Consider the following 16,100-nt stretch of genomic DNA (forward strand, 5'->3'; position numbering starts at 1 on the left):
CATCTTTTTTCCCCCCCCGGTTGCCCTCTCCATAAAATTTTAATATCCCAGATGCACTGTATATATGTTTATATAGTCTGTGTATATCTTCATTTTATACATAAAAAAAGATTAAGAATTCTTTTTTTTTTTTTTTTTTTGCCCTCCAAGAACCAATTTTTACCTCCTTGGGGGAAATATTATCCTCATTGAGGGTGTGTACTCTAAGAAACATATTTGGGAAAGTGGTATTCTTGAATACATCTGCTCAAGGCTAATATTTCTATCTCCATTGGTTCACAGCATATGGAACAGCTAAAGAAAATGGGACCTAAGACACAGGTATTCTGAGAGGAGAATTACATATTTATATGCACCTAGCTATTTGCAAAGCTATTAATACACATGGACTCAAGGCCAAACTATCTTCTCTCTTTTATCATTGTATGGGTTTCTTCTTTTTTAGCTTTTACTATTCGAATATTATGTGTGTTCCCGTACACACACACCTATACTAATTGTAAATACATTCAAATTTGTTTCAGATTTATTTTCCATATCTGACACAGGATAAGAGTTCTAACTCGTTTTCTGCTTGAAAATAATGATGATCCATGCTTTTATTTAATTCATGGAACCATTGTTGCACCACACGTGTTCCATCCAAAGCTCATGCAGCTGGTTCACACTCACCTTCTCTGTCACCACATCTAGCATCAAACTAAGTGGCTGCAGCAGCCGTCACCTTAACCCCCGGGCCTCCTGACCTTCACTAACCACATATTCCATTTAACGTCAATCACCTGGCTCCATTTAAATACTCAGGACTTGGTCAAAACATGAACTCTGCTGTAAAGTTTGAACAAATCCAAATATTCCTACCTCTGGTATTAACTTCAAATCTCTCTCTCTCTCTTTGTCCTATATTTCAGTATTTACTTGCATAGAAAGCAACACACTCTAGTTGTATTATGTACAAGAAATAGGTACTCATAAAACTGTTGGTAGCTCAGGTTGAGCATAACTCAAAACTAGCAACCTTGAGTTACTTGATAAATGGGTCAAGGCAACATACTCAAATATTGTATATGTTGCTGTCATAATTCAAAGAGGCTTAGCCAGCACTGTTTCTTTTTCTTAATGAAATAGCTTGACCTTCTCTTTTAAAGAGATAAGCAGACATGTCTCCAATTCCTAGGTACCGAGAAACTTCACTGAAGTTTCTGGGGGTTATCACCTATTCAATGGCATCTTAGAAAAGCACCTACTATTTCCTACTCACCTATCTACAGCAAGATATCATCAGTACAGTAGACCAGCAGGATGTCATATGGGATCCTAGATGATCCATGTTCTCAACGACTTGATTATGGCACTAGGCTACAGAGTTAGATCTATTCCTGAGATAAGACAATGAAGGCATCTCTGCCAGATGCCATATATATATATATGACATATTAGCTACAAACTAGGTGCCAGGGTGTGTACTGGTTAATTCTAATACAAAGACCTCTCTTCTGCCTAAGCCAAAAATGAGAGTTACATGGAGATGTGAAAGTAATTACTACCATACCTATATAAAAAAAATACAAGTCTTCAAAAGGAGCCCCTAAGATAAGTTCTTTGGCTCGCCCAGGAATCTGCTACTGCTCTTCATTACTGATATTGGCAAGAACAGGGCTGCAGAGAATTCCTTATGGGCCTCATTATTCCTACTCACTGTAAGGATTCCGCAGTTGATGACCATTCATATTCTAGCCATACACTCAGGAATTGAGAAAACAACAACAGGGTCAATTTTGCCGTGAGACAAATTATTGTCAAAATTTCATTATCACCTGACTGTTCCATAACCTGCCCCTCTGATCAGTCAACAACAGTAGCAGTCTGCATACCCAAGGACTAGAATTAACTCAGAACCATGGTTCAATGTTCTCAGAAAGGTCTTAGTTGTTCTCTTTCTTCAGCATAGTCGTAGTAAATTGCTACAGGTCCCTGTAAAAAGATCCACAGTATGTCTTTGTGATGTATTAAGGGTCTTTCTCCAAGAGAATTGAATTTGTGAACTCACTCAAGTCTTACAATTAAGTAAAGTTTTGTGAATCCCTTGGTAACTCAAGAAAATCCTTTATTTTTCAGCACTAGAGTTATTTTGATTATTCAGAACAGGTAGGAACTTCTTTAATGAGCTTCTCTTTTATTTTAAGCCTATTGATCCCATAGTCGACCATCAACCATCAAAGATCACTATGGTTCACGTATTCTTAATATCCCCAATTCAGCTTCAGTTACGCTAACCATGTCTATTTTGCCTCCGGGGCTAAGTAATGTTAAACAATCTCTGTCACCCTGGGAAATGCCATCACTATTGAAATTGGAGAACTCATTTCAGTGGAATATCTCCCCCTGCATCCCCATTTTACAGAGGACAGGCAATACAGTGCTGGTTTTCAATGTCTTGCTAAACGGGCTCTCTCAGAGTCTATAGTTGGGCAGGGGAGTGACTGAATTGGTCATGCATGCTAAATCTATTGCTCTGTCTTTTGTTTTCTAAACCTTTGGATATCTTCTTCCAAAATAGATGGAAAATTTATACAGTATCAGCTTTATTCAACACAGGCCTCTCCTGACTCCAACTTTCAATTAACCAAGTTAAAAAAAAAAAAAAAAAAAACTGTTGGAACGACTCCCAGCTATCTGAGCAAACACACTGAATATAGAATCTCTGTAAATGTGCCCTTATTAATTAATTTAACCAAATCTAAAATTACATTTTGCATTTCCTAGTCTAGAGAACTCAGAAACTATTCCACATATAAATATTTGTAAACATATAACATAAGGAAATCATGCAATTCTTCCTGGGATGGATTGTAACTGGCTTCCTGGGAACATACAGAGATATAACCCTAGTTATTAGTTGTTTTTTTTTTTTTATTAGTCTGGAAACAATAGTGATTGGCAGGGATGAGTCATAAGGAGAATAGGTATGCCACTTGGGTTGAGTAGTTTCCCCCCCAAAATCTTTGTTAACTGTAACCTCAGCATCTTACCTATTTGTAAACAGGGTTTTGCAGGTGTAATTAGTTAAGATGAAGTCATATGGGATTACTGTAGGCTCTAATCCAATGACTGGTGTCCTTGTAAGAAAAAAAAGAGGATACAGAGAGATGCACATACAGAGAAGAAGCCATGTAAAGATGAAGGCAAAGATTAGAGTGAGGAAGCTGCAAGCCAAGGAACACCAAGTGCTTCTGGGAGCCTCTAGAAGCTGAGAGAGAGCATGGGAGCATTTCTCCCACAGAGACTCCAGATGGAACCAATCATGCTGCCACCCTGATTTTCAAATTCTGGACTCCAGAACTGTGAGAGAATACATTTGTTTTGAGATACCCAGTTTTTTGTAATTTTTTATGGCAGCCCTAGGGAACTAGCATACCTCTCATCAAACTGGGGAGAATGAACTGTTTCTGCTAACGCAGCTGCAGTGTAGTTTTCCTGCTGGGAATATCCGGAGTTCCCTGAATCCTCCCAATTTTTACCATTCAAATATTTGAATTTTCATTGTTTCCTAATCAAGATGTTAACATCCACATACATCACCCTGCAAGAGAGAAAATATAATGTACATCTAGTCTAACAACTCACCAATACTCATTCTGTGCATCTACTTTTCAGCCATACAATCCTCACGCATGAAGCTATAGGAGATAAAATACTCCTTCAGGAAAGTCATGGATAAAACCTGGTTCTCTGACCATGCCTTAATATAAGAATTTAATTTCTGAATAAGGTTTTCTTTTTTCCTTTAAAGTCCCCACTATAGTTGGAAGCAGAAAACCCAACTCTAAGTCCTTGACTACATCATGCCCATGGTATTACACTTTGTGACGACCTTCATATATATATACAACGAAGCATTTCTTTTCAGGTGAGCGTGGGTAAAAATTTCAGTCAATGTTACCATCAGTTTCCATTACACTATTTGTTCCTCTCCTCTAACGGATTTAGCTATGCATGACCTTCAAACACAAACAGACCATTTGAACAATCGAACGTCCCCAGTTCTGCCACGATCTCTGGTGGCAAACATTGTTGTGGCTGGTGTTTAGTGTCTGATCTTAGAAACCATGCCAGTTACTTCACAGAAAGACATTAACTACTGGGTATCAGATATGTACAAAATTACTGGAAAACTTGAAGAGGAGAATTATACCAAACATCTGGCATATCATCAAAGCTGCTACCCCTGCCTGATTCAGGAAGGTAGAAATCAGTAGACTTCTACTGGAACAGTTGGCTCCAGGAACACACTCTCTGCTGAAATCTAGGAATCAGGAAGCAACCACAGAAACTGAGCTACCATGCACCTTCTGGATATGCATTGAGTACTAAACATGCTATATGCATTTCTTCAACAAGCATGAAGCTAGTTACAGGAAAGGCAAACTACATTGACACTGTTGCAGAAAAATACAGTGCTACCATGAAACCATCTGCAAGCAAAAACTCAGAACAGGCAGGTTGAGGTTTTGTCACAATCTCACAGAAACACGACGATTGGTGACCCGTACAACACATCAAGATCCCTGGCTTTAATGTGATTCTATCTTCCTAGTCTCTGCAGTAGGAAAGGTCAAGTGTAGGTTGAGTGCCAGTCTCCCACACAGACCATGATGGCCCTCAAATCTCCAAACTTGTCCTCTGATGCTCAACAGGTGACATTACTTCTATCTTCACAGAGAAAGTAGAAACCATCACATGAGAGAACTCCCTTGATCACCTGCCACCAAACCTAAGAACGAACCTGTATCCACACTTTGTATCTTGTTATTATGAGACATATTTTTGTCCTTTTCTGTAAAATTAATTCCTATTTTTTTTCCAGGCAAAATTTTGAGCTTCTCTTTTTTACTCCAGGACCACATGCAATATGCTATCAACTCTCCCTCTTACCTCAGCATTTCAATTTGCTGATTTTTCTCCCATAATTGCAAGTTTTTCCTTGACACCATGTCCTCTTCTAGCTATTTCTGTATTTGTCTCCTTCTTTTCACAGCCAAATCACATTAAAGGATTGTACATGACACCATTCTGCCATTTCTTACCTAAAAATCTTTTCTCAACCTACTCTTTTCTGACTTCCCACTCATTATTTCACTAAAACTGCTATTTCCAGTGTTTTAAATAACTCCATGAACTACTTAGCCCTTAATTTTCTTGATCTCTTTAAATTATCTGCTACCATGTGGTCTCCTCTATACAAGTGTATCCTTTCTCTTGGTTTTGATGGCATTCTACTTGTATAATGGAAATTTTTAGATCAATATCTGTACCCCAGATTTTCCCAAATTAAAGGGATGGGGAAGCAACACATCTAGGTAACTTTGGAAGACAGTATTTTAATTGTATGTTATAATGTTAAAGATGAAACTAAGTGCCCACCAACACTGTCCTCTAAATGATAAATTTGTTTCTAAGTTATCTGAACTGAATATCATCCTTAATATTGCACAAAATCCTAAAACTTACTATATCCAAATCTGCTTTTTCAGCTATGTCATTGGATGAGCCAAAAATCTGAGGAACCATTCCTTCCTCTAGCATAACCAATATCTAACCAATCACAGGGTACCAACAATCACACTTCCCAAATATTTCCCAAATCTGTCAATTTTTCACCACTCTGAAGATCACCTCTCTCTTCCATGACAGTAACATTGGATCCACAGATTCCAATTCAGTTCCAGCTTGACTTCCCATCTAACTTCTATCTTTTTAAACTATAGGGATTTTTCTAAAATTCAAATGAGAGCCTGTCATTTTTCTACTCTTTCATTGCCTCCCAATTATTTCATCTGAAAGCAAAACTCAAATTCGTTAAGAATGGTTTACCATAGCCTAGATAGTCTGCCTCATCTTACGTCTTCAGACTCATCTCTCTCCTCACCCTATCTCCTAACCCAATCTGTATTCCAGACATACCTGTGGACTTTTAATTTTTTACATACAACATATTTTATCTTGTTTCTGTTTTTTTGCATTTGTTCTTCCTTCTACCACTGTCTAATTCCCTCATACTCACCCTTCAGGCCACTCCTGAGTTCAGGAGATCAAAGAGGTATAATACCTCTTCAAGGGAAAAAAAATCACAAAGACAAAAGCCAAAACATTTATAGACCAATAATGGAACAGTAATCAAATATGCAGTTTGATTATAATTTTGTGAAAATAAATTTAGAATATAACCCTAACATCTTCAAGCTTCAAATTTCATCTTCCTTTAAGTTCATGTGTCGTCCCAACATGTTGTCCTTTTTAAGATATGCTTTAGCAAAATTCTTTCCATTTAAAATTAAAGAAAAAAAATTGGTTAAATATAAACATTTATTGTATGTACCATTCCAATTTCAGAAATGACAAAAAAGTTTTAAAATGCCCTAGACATCTATAAGAATTCTTTTGTACAGTGCTGACTTATAAAACCATGCAATGTTTCACTTCGCTAAAAATAAATAATTAAAATCAACCCGGATGCAGGACGTTGGGGGAGTCCAAAATATAATGCGAAGAGTAACACATAAACCTCACTGCATTACAAGTGAATACTACAAGTGAAGAGACAGGAAAGAAAAGAAAAGAAAAGAAAAAAAACCCAAGCTCATTGCCATCAAGTTGATTCGGACTCACAGTGACCCTACAGGACAGAGTAGAACTGCCCCATAGGGTTTCCAAGGAGCAGCTGGTGAATTTGAACTGCCCATCTTTTGGTTAGCAGCCAAGCTCTTAACCATTATGCCACCAGGGTTCCAAACCTAAATAATTTTGGAAAACACAATTTTGGTAGTAAACTGTAAGGTTAAAGACAAAATGAATTGTACACTGATGCTGTATTCTACTTAATAAATTTGTTTCTCAAATAGTTATGGCTTACTAATTCTGAAAATATTTCAGATGTATACGGGGATTTGCAAGTAAATATGTTGAGGATAATGAGAAACGGGTTTCTCATTGTCAGAGAAAGAAGCTATAAATAAGGAAAGGGGGAAGGCTAGAAAGAACCTGTGGGTTTGGATTAGAATTGGAGGTATCAATATGAGCTCATGGTTTTAATAAGTATGCACATGGGTATATACAGAAATAAACATATGTGTATAAGTGTTTTAGTATACATACGTATGTTTCTTAGCTCTGACTGATGACAGAATCTAGAAGCAATGACAGCAGAACCCATGAGTGCACTCAATGTCCAGTATTTTGGTTGTATGCTGTAATATTAAAGACAAAACTAACTGCACACTGATATGGCATTTTAATTAATAGATTTATAGTTAATAAATTTCTACATGCTGTTCTAGACTCCTTAGATAAATATCTAACCAAACTGAGGGCCAAGGCAAGGAAAATACAAGATGAGCTTGGAATATCTTGCGGTTAGTAAGAAATGCTAAAAAATGATACTAAAGAAATAATGGCAGATGTCCAAAGGATGTAGGAGCCAGCTTGAAGGAGCTCACATTGGCCAAATATAGAGCAATTTGAGCAAAAAATAAATAAAAACAACATTGAATTAAAACCTACAGAATAAAACAAAGATCTGTAAGCCACAGTAATATAAAAAAGTAGATCAATAAACAAACTGGGAGAAAATACAGCTCCTCCTTCTAATAGAAACAATTAATAAATGTAGTAGGAAGGAAAGAGATATAAAATCACCATTACATAAACACTGTAGTAATAATTGTTGTAATAACTGATGGATGCTCAGTATGATAAGGCAAAAGTATGATAAGAGGCAGGGTATCTGCACAGCCTCTAAGTATCTCTTTATAAGATGCTTAAACTCATTGCAAATGGCGTTACCATGAAGGAACAAGGCAGATGCCACCTTAACCAGGTGATCTAGCATCACTTCATCAATAATGGGGTGTGTAAACCTGTACCACCAACGTGATGCAATAAGAAGGGTACACAGCATCATTTCTGTGTTATTCTTGTCAAAAATAAACATCAACCTAGCTTAAGAAAATATCAGAAATCAAAAACAAAAACCCGTTACCGTCTAGTTAATTCTGACACATAGCAACCCTACAGGACAGAGAACTGCCCCATAGGGTTTCCAAGGAGCGCCTGGTGAATTTAAACTACTCACCTTTTGGTTGGTAGCCTTAGCTCTTAACTACTATGCCCCCAGGGGAAACCCAAATTAAGGTACATTCTATAAAACAACTAGCCATTTTTCTTCAAAAGTATCAAGGTCATAAAAGACAAAGACTGAGGGACTGTCATAGGTGGGAAAGACTACGGTGAAAGCTAAATGCAAAATGGGCTCATAGACCGTATCCTGGACCTGAAAAAAAAGGACATCAGAGGAAAAACTGGTGAAATAAAATAAATAATTAATATTATAGCAACATTAATTTTCTTGTCTTAAAAATTATGTTTATGTAAAATATTAACTTTGGAGAAGCTGGGTTAAGGGTTTGCAGGAACTCTGTGTATTGTTTTTGAAAGTTTTCTATAAATTTAAAATTGTTATTAGATGCCATCAAGTCAATTCTGACTCTACAGCAGAACAAAGCACTGCCCAGTCCTGCACCGTCCTCACAACTCTTGCTGTGTTTGAGGCCATTTTTGCAGCCACTGGGTCAATCCACATCCTTGAGGGTCTTCCTCATAGTGGTTAAGAGCTTGGCTGCTGACCAAAAGGTTGGCAGTTTGAATCCACAGCCACTCCTTGGAAACACTATGTGGTAGTCCTACTCTGTCCTATGTGGTCATTGTGAGTCGAAATCAACTCGAAGGCATCAGGTTTGGTTTTGGGTCTGCTTTACCAAGCGTGATGTCCTTCTCTGGGAACTAGTTCATCCTGATAACATGTCCAAAGTTCCTGAGACAAAGACTGTCCATCCTCCCTTCTAAAGAGCATTCTGGCTGTACTTTTTTCAAGACAGATTCATTTGTTCTTCTGGCAGTCTGTTGTATATTCAATATTCTTCACCAACACCATAATTCAAAGGCATCAATTCTCCTTCAGTCTTCCTTATTCATTGTCTAGCTTGTGCATACATATAAAGCGATTGAAAATACCAGGGTTGGGTGTATCTTACTCCTCAAAGTGACATTTTTGCTTTTTAACACTTTAAAGAGGCCTTTTGCATCAGATTTGCTCAATGCAATGTGTCATTGGATTTCTTGACTGCCGCTTCCATGAATGTTAATTGTGGATCCAAGCAAGATGAAATTATCATTGATTACAATGGAGAAAATACCTTATTTCTAAATTTTCCTAAGAAATACTTTCATTCCATATATACATGTATGGAAACCCTGGTGGTGTAGTGGTTAAGAGCTATGGCTGCTAACCAAAAGGTTAACAGTTTGAATCCACCAGGCATTCCTTGGAAACCTTATGGGGCAGTTCTACTCTGTCCTACAGGGTTGCTATAAGTCAGAATCGATTCAATGGCAATGGTATATATCTATATATAAAAAAATTATATAGTTTCATATAATTTATTAGGGTTTTTTTTTTTTTTTTTTTGCCGTTATAGAAATGGGAAGGGTAAAGTAAGACAAAAGAGCCAACAGAATGGGCCTTCAATAATCAGGCATCTCTCTTCTGTAGTAACCACCTCTCCTATTAGCTCTGCTCATTCAGCAGTAGATTGAGTCTCATAAGGATCAGAGTGTCTTAAGGAAAGGAAAGACCTATTCATGGTGATTCTCTTATAGTAGTTTATGTCTGTGGTACAATGAATCATTTTCGTATGGCCTTTCTCGTCATGATCTTGTAACCCTCATCCAAGTGATTGGCTTGGAATACACAGATAAGGTAATCGTGGCCCACCAAGGGGATTGAATAGCAGGTAAATAAAATGCATGGCACCTGTGTGAAGATGGGGTCATGCAAATAAGGTACGTGGAACTCTAACAAGGGGAATGATCAGTTTTGCCATCCGACTAGTCTTAAAATGAACCATCCCAGAGGCAAAGAGGGGAGGATTTCACCACCACCAAGAAAGAAGAGCCAGAAGTGTAGTGTGTCCTTTGGACCCAGGATCTGTGCACTGAAAACTCCTGGGTCCAGGAGACTGAGAGAGAGACAAGGAGAGAGAGAGTGCTGTAATACTGAAAATGAAGGGAAGAGGTGGCAGGGAAACGGTGGCAGGAGACTGACAGGAGACAGCACGGTGGGCTTCCCAGGTCACAGAGCAAGAAAGTTAGGTGCCTTTGGGTGGAGGCTTGCTGGTAGAGTGGGGGTGCCTCTGAGCACTTATCAGCAGAGCTAAAAGAGCTTAGTAACATTTACCCAAGCAGGGCAGAGGCCAGGCCAAGGGGCTGATGGCCAGAGAGACAACTACCTGCAGGCACAGCTGAGAAGATGCCGTCCTGTTCAAAGAACTGTATCTTAAGTATCCCTGAAACAGAACCTGTAACCTTTTACTTCCCTAATAAACACCATAACTGTGAATATGGTCTCTGAGTTCTGTGTGGCTCTTGCAATGAATTATCAAACCCGGCAGAGAAATAGAGAGTGCCACGGGAGGGACAGTTGGTGTCAGATTTGGTAAAGATGGTAGAGAGAAGACGCATGTGTGACCTGTGCCTCGTAGGAGTTAACCTTGATGTGTTGATCTTGATTCTTCTTCCCCTCCTACGAAGTTAAGAGGAGGCCAGATGCTGCACCCACGACATTTTTATGATGTCCTTCTGGGAAAGGTGATCAAACACCGTTCAAACACCAAGGGACAGCCTTTAAGAGCTATCATTTTTCTTCTGTGATCATGAAGATTTTACAACTTGCAAATGAATTATATCACAGTAATGAATTCCATCTTACCTCCCTTTTACTCTTGAGACAGAAAGGAAAAAAGCAAAAGTCTGAAACAAAAGAGGAAGGCTTTTTCTTCTTTAATTTTTATGCTTTCAGCAGAATCTTGCAGTATAAAAATCTATTGGATATTTGATTCTAAATGCAATATATTTTTATAATCCTCTACCCTTTCTGGTGCTTCTATTTCTTAATACTTATTAGAGCTAAATTGTGTGCCCTTGACAATTCTTAGGACTACAGCTATTGTAGAATATGTTATAAAATTTAATTTGTTCTGAACAATTCAATAGCCAAAGCAACTTTTAATGCTCTTACTCTTCAAATTGTATTTCTCAAAATAGCTTATATTAAAAACATTGAACAACACATTCTCTATCCCCAGGTGATAGGTATCCCTCCGGTCAATATGCACACAAATGTCGAAACACTGATTCAATTTTGGTTTGTCAGCTTCCTAAGGAAGAACATTTCTTGAAATTTTCAAATACTATTTTCTTCCTACTTCTCTCTTTAATATATACAAGTATTGAGTTAGATTTTTTTTTTCTGATGAAAAACAGGAATATCTAGCAATGCCCATCATGCTGTATGTCTGAAAAAAGAAAAATTTTATTTATTCGGATTTAAAGCTGAACCAAACTCAGAAATGAAAGAATAATCTCTGACCCAGTGCAGGTTTATGGCTCTATAAGAAGATATCACTCCAGCTATTTCAAAGCAATACTTTCCTGAATTAAAAATAGAGGATGCCCTTGATATACAGCACTCTCCAGAGTTTTTCCTATATAGTTCTTAAGAATAAGCTATTTGTGCTTTTTAGGGCATGCATGGGAAAAGGAAGAGCCTCTTCATTTCTAAAATATTTTACCTAGTCTTTCTCCTCACAAAAAATTAGTCTAAGCTTGTCAGAAGAAAGAAAAGTGGTCAAACTACTATTTTATAAGTTGTCCTACAAATTCATGAATTCTCTGTAATAATATCTTAAAAAAAATTTTTTACCACTAACAAAAGCTGTGACTTAAGCCGTGATATTCTAGGTGAATTGAAGAAAAAGACAAGCCAGCTTTACTGAGGTATCAACTCCTGGCCTCTTGTGGTCTTTTGGACACGATTATTTTCCATCCAACGTTCTAATGCTCTGTGGTAGATTATTTGCAAAGATGGCTGCCATGGCTTCTCCCATCTTTGAAATGTGATTTTCCTGTTCTCATCAGAAGATGAAATCTATTTTATTTCCCTTCTCTTTGAGCTTGGACTGGTTTTGTTAGTTGTTTTTCCCAGCAGAAAATGGCAAAAGTAATGCTGTACAATTTGCAGAGTCTAAGCTGCAAGTGGCTTTGCAGCTTCTGTTTTGACCGTATTAGAAAGCTGAGACTGCCATGAAAGCCTTTCCAAGCCTGTCAGACAATGAAAAACCACTGAGCCCAAGCAAGGTGCCCAAGCAAACAGCCAACAACTAACTACCAGAGATGCAAGTGAAGGATCTTGGGCCATTCGGCAACAATCAAGCGGCCCAATGGCTACAGTTGGATCAGTGACTCCAGGCAAGGCCAACAGAAGAATCTCCCAGCTGATCCTAGCCCGTTTTGCTGATCCACAGAATTGTAAGAAAATAAAATTGTTGTTGTTTTATGCCTCTAAGTTTTGGGTGGCTTGCTGTGCAGTAACAGATAATTGATTTAATATTTGACCTCTGAATACAATTATCTTCACTAATTTTATATTTAGGGTAGAGGCCAGATGTACCTATAAATTCCACTTGAGTCTATGGGTATTTGGGTATATAACTCATTGCTGTCAAGTAGATTCCATCTCATAGTGACCCTATATGATATGATGGCCTTGCTACTATATCTCAGTTTATTTTAATCACATAATCCTCCAAATAGGGATAATTTTAGATTAAAGGGAAGAACTAAAATAACAAAATTTCTAAATGTATATATATATAAAGAAATCTCAAAACTTAATAGTAAAATACATGAACAAGTAGATAACTAAATAAAACTTGATTTTGGGCAAAAGATTCAGACAAACAAGCAAGCACACAAGAAACTGCTCAACCTAGTCACCCATTAGCAAAAGACAAATTAAAACCACAAAGAGTTTTTACTATGCACCCATTACAAAAGCTTTTGTGTAAAAAATCTGCTGATTTGCTGCAAGTAGCTTTTTCATACCACTTTCTGTCTGCAAAAAATTGAGAAATTTGTGAGTCCTTTGAATTGTTATCCGCCCATTTTCATTTTTAATAGAAATTAATGGTGCTTCTACTGGTCTAATTCTCTTAACATTTTTTTGACTTCCTATGAACTTTTTAGAGGTTCAGTCTGCACTCACAAATCTCTTCAAGATAGGCCTTCTCTACATTGGCTGAACTTCAAGTTTCTGTAGTCAATGACATTATGATTCTTAGATGCCTTTTAACCAAGTTGAAAAAATTCGTGAAGTCACACCCTTGAGAAGATATTTACCTTAAGTCCACAAAAAATACATAAATAAAATGGTATTTTCAATATTTTTCCTGGAAATCTCTTTAGCCAAATGCAACAGTTTTTACAAAGTGGGACTTTTCAATTTTCAACCTCTAGCAGGTCATTAGCTACATTTTTTATTTTCCACATTACTGAGTTGACAAATGTTCTGCCACTGTAAAACAAAGGTGCATTTTTTCCCATCCTCTAATAACAACTTCCTACTGATCCTTTTAGCCTTCACGACAGCCTCTTCAAATTCCTTCAAGCTTATACCCACTGTCTGGTTCCAAACCCAATGCCACATGCTTTAAGGGTTTTTTGTTTGTTTTTCTTACAGTGGCACCCACTTTCAGTTTACCAAATTTCATTCCAGTTATTATTTCTGAGTAGCCAACTGCCCCAAAACGTAGTGGCTTATAAAAACTACCGTTTTATTATATTTCATGATTTTGTGGATGATAGATTTGGGCAGGGCTCTGCTGGGCAACTTTTCCTTTTCACATGGCATCAGCACTGGTCACTGGTATTCTACTGGCGGATGGGAGAAAATGATATACTGGCATAAAAGAGACTTTGCCTTTGAGATAAGATAACTTGTAGTAAGCCGTATATTGTATATCATCCTGAATTACTTAATGTCCTCAAGGCCCAAATGAAAATTAGAGATATCTGTTTTGTGGCCTTGTCCTATAATATGGCATTGGCAAAGACATTTCATTTACTCCATCTGTTCTTATCAGTTAATGTGTTTTCCTGTCCTGAAAATATTCAAGTATAAATAGCAAACTAATTTCATGAGAAGAAGAATATCTCAATAGATTCAGAAATGGGTCAGGACAAAGTACAATGCAGAAATGAAATAACCATATTTAAGTATTTCTAAAATTTCAGCTCACACATTGTGTTAAACCTTCTATAAGATTTGCATTCAATAAAATACTCATGTCCTCAAGTTTATATACTCAAAAGATCACACCCAGAGGTTACTAAATGTTTGAATGAAAAGTGAAAAATACACCTAGGTATGGCTATTTATCTTTGGTCTTTGATCTAGAAGATACTATACACCTGAATACTTTTAAATATGTATGCATAATTACAAATATCTGTAAATATAGAAATGTTAAAATATTGTCTACTCAAGAATTAAAATATATAATAATCAATTGCATTTTATTTTAATTCTGATTCGATGGGTGGCATATGTGTTATTTAGATTAATTGTGCTATGAGTAAATTGTAAATTTTTAAAGTGGTTATTTGCTTTGATGCTGAAGAAGCAAAAGTTTCATCTGTTACTCTCAGTAATTATCCCAAATGAGGCTGCAATATTCAATAACAGTTTCCAAAAAAAGTTAATTCCTCTACGGTTTTCCGTGCAACTAATTTCTTTCACACAGCTTCTTGACCAGTTTCCAAATCAATAAACAGCTAAATCAAGAATTATCTAGATTGCTCAGAAGAAAAACAGCTTTCCAAGTATAATTTAATTTTGTCTTGGACAGGCAATAATTTACTCACAAAGATTTTCCATAGTGAGACTTTTCTTTTTAAATTTTCTGCCTCTAGAATTTGATAGTTGATGATACATGATATAAGCCCCAATGAATTAAAGATTATTCCCCAGAGACATATCAAAAAGAAAAAAGAAAGAAAGACCTTGCCTTCAAGTCAATTCCGATTCACAGCGATACCATAGGACGTAGTAGAACTGCTTCAGTAGGGTTTCCAAGGAGCGGCTGGTGGATTTCTATATTAAAATATAAATTAAGTTTTAAAACGTAATAGCGTGCCTCAGTGTGGAGAAAATTTTGAAAATACTAAAAAGAATTATTGGAGTAATTTATATATATAATCAGTTTTCCTACTGAGGACAAATATAACAACAAACAAAACAAAAATCCTCTGCTAATAACATATATTCCTTTGTTCTTCTTTACTAAACAATATCTTTTCTCCAAACACCAAGCTGCTAAGTGTTAGTTATTAAAATTGTGAAGAAAACTGTGAACAATAATAAGTTATATTTAAAAAAGTAGGTATATAATTAAAAATCTAGATATCTTTAATTAAAACACTTGAGGCAGAGATTGCTGCCAGAGAATTTGTTTACTTTGCTGATGTTTGAATTATGTAGATTCCAAATAATTCCTTCTTCCTTTGTTAATCCTATAACATTACTCCTAAATTATGTATAATATTAAAATGAGACCTGATTACAAGGAAGTCAATAGATATACTCTGACAGTGTCAGGAATCACAATCATGAAAAGTATATTTAATGTTAAATAAAGCTGCTAGACCTATAAAAGAACATGTCCTTGAAAAGCAATATGCAAGATAAATTTTAATTAATAAATTTTAATTTTTTTTTACATTGCAAATTTAAAGTATCTATTTTTATACTTGAAAGAAAAGAATAATCACTCTTCAATTAAAAATACCTTTTTCAACAATTCCACTCCTAGGTATATACCCAAAAGGCTAGAAAGCAGAGACTCAGACACTTGTATACCTATGTTTGTTGTAATACTATTTGCAATAACCAAAATGTGAAAACAACCAAAATTCCCATCAACAGATGAATGGGTAAACAAAATGTGATACATACTGTCACAGATTGAATTGTGTCCCCCAAACCTATATGTCAACTTGGTTAGGCCATGATTCCCAGTATTGCGCAGTTGTCCTCCATTTTGTGATTTTTTTATGTGTTATAAATCATAATCTCTGCCTGTGGTTAAAGAGGGTTAGGGTGGGAAGTAACACCCTTGCTTAGGTCACATCCCCGAGCCAGTGTAAAGGGA

General features: G+C 36.5%; 1 protein-coding gene across 2 annotated transcripts in view; it reads left to right on the forward strand.

Annotated features, from left to right (window-relative positions):
• Positions 1-16,100, forward strand: part of GLRA3 (glycine receptor alpha 3) — a 240,913-nt gene that overhangs the window by 78,314 nt on the left and 146,499 nt on the right. The window lies entirely within an intron of this gene.

Source organism: Loxodonta africana, chromosome 21 (assembly GCF_030014295.1).
Source record: "Loxodonta africana isolate mLoxAfr1 chromosome 21, mLoxAfr1.hap2, whole genome shotgun sequence".
In the NCBI taxonomy this organism is placed as follows: Eukaryota; Metazoa; Chordata; class Mammalia; order Proboscidea; family Elephantidae; genus Loxodonta; species Loxodonta africana.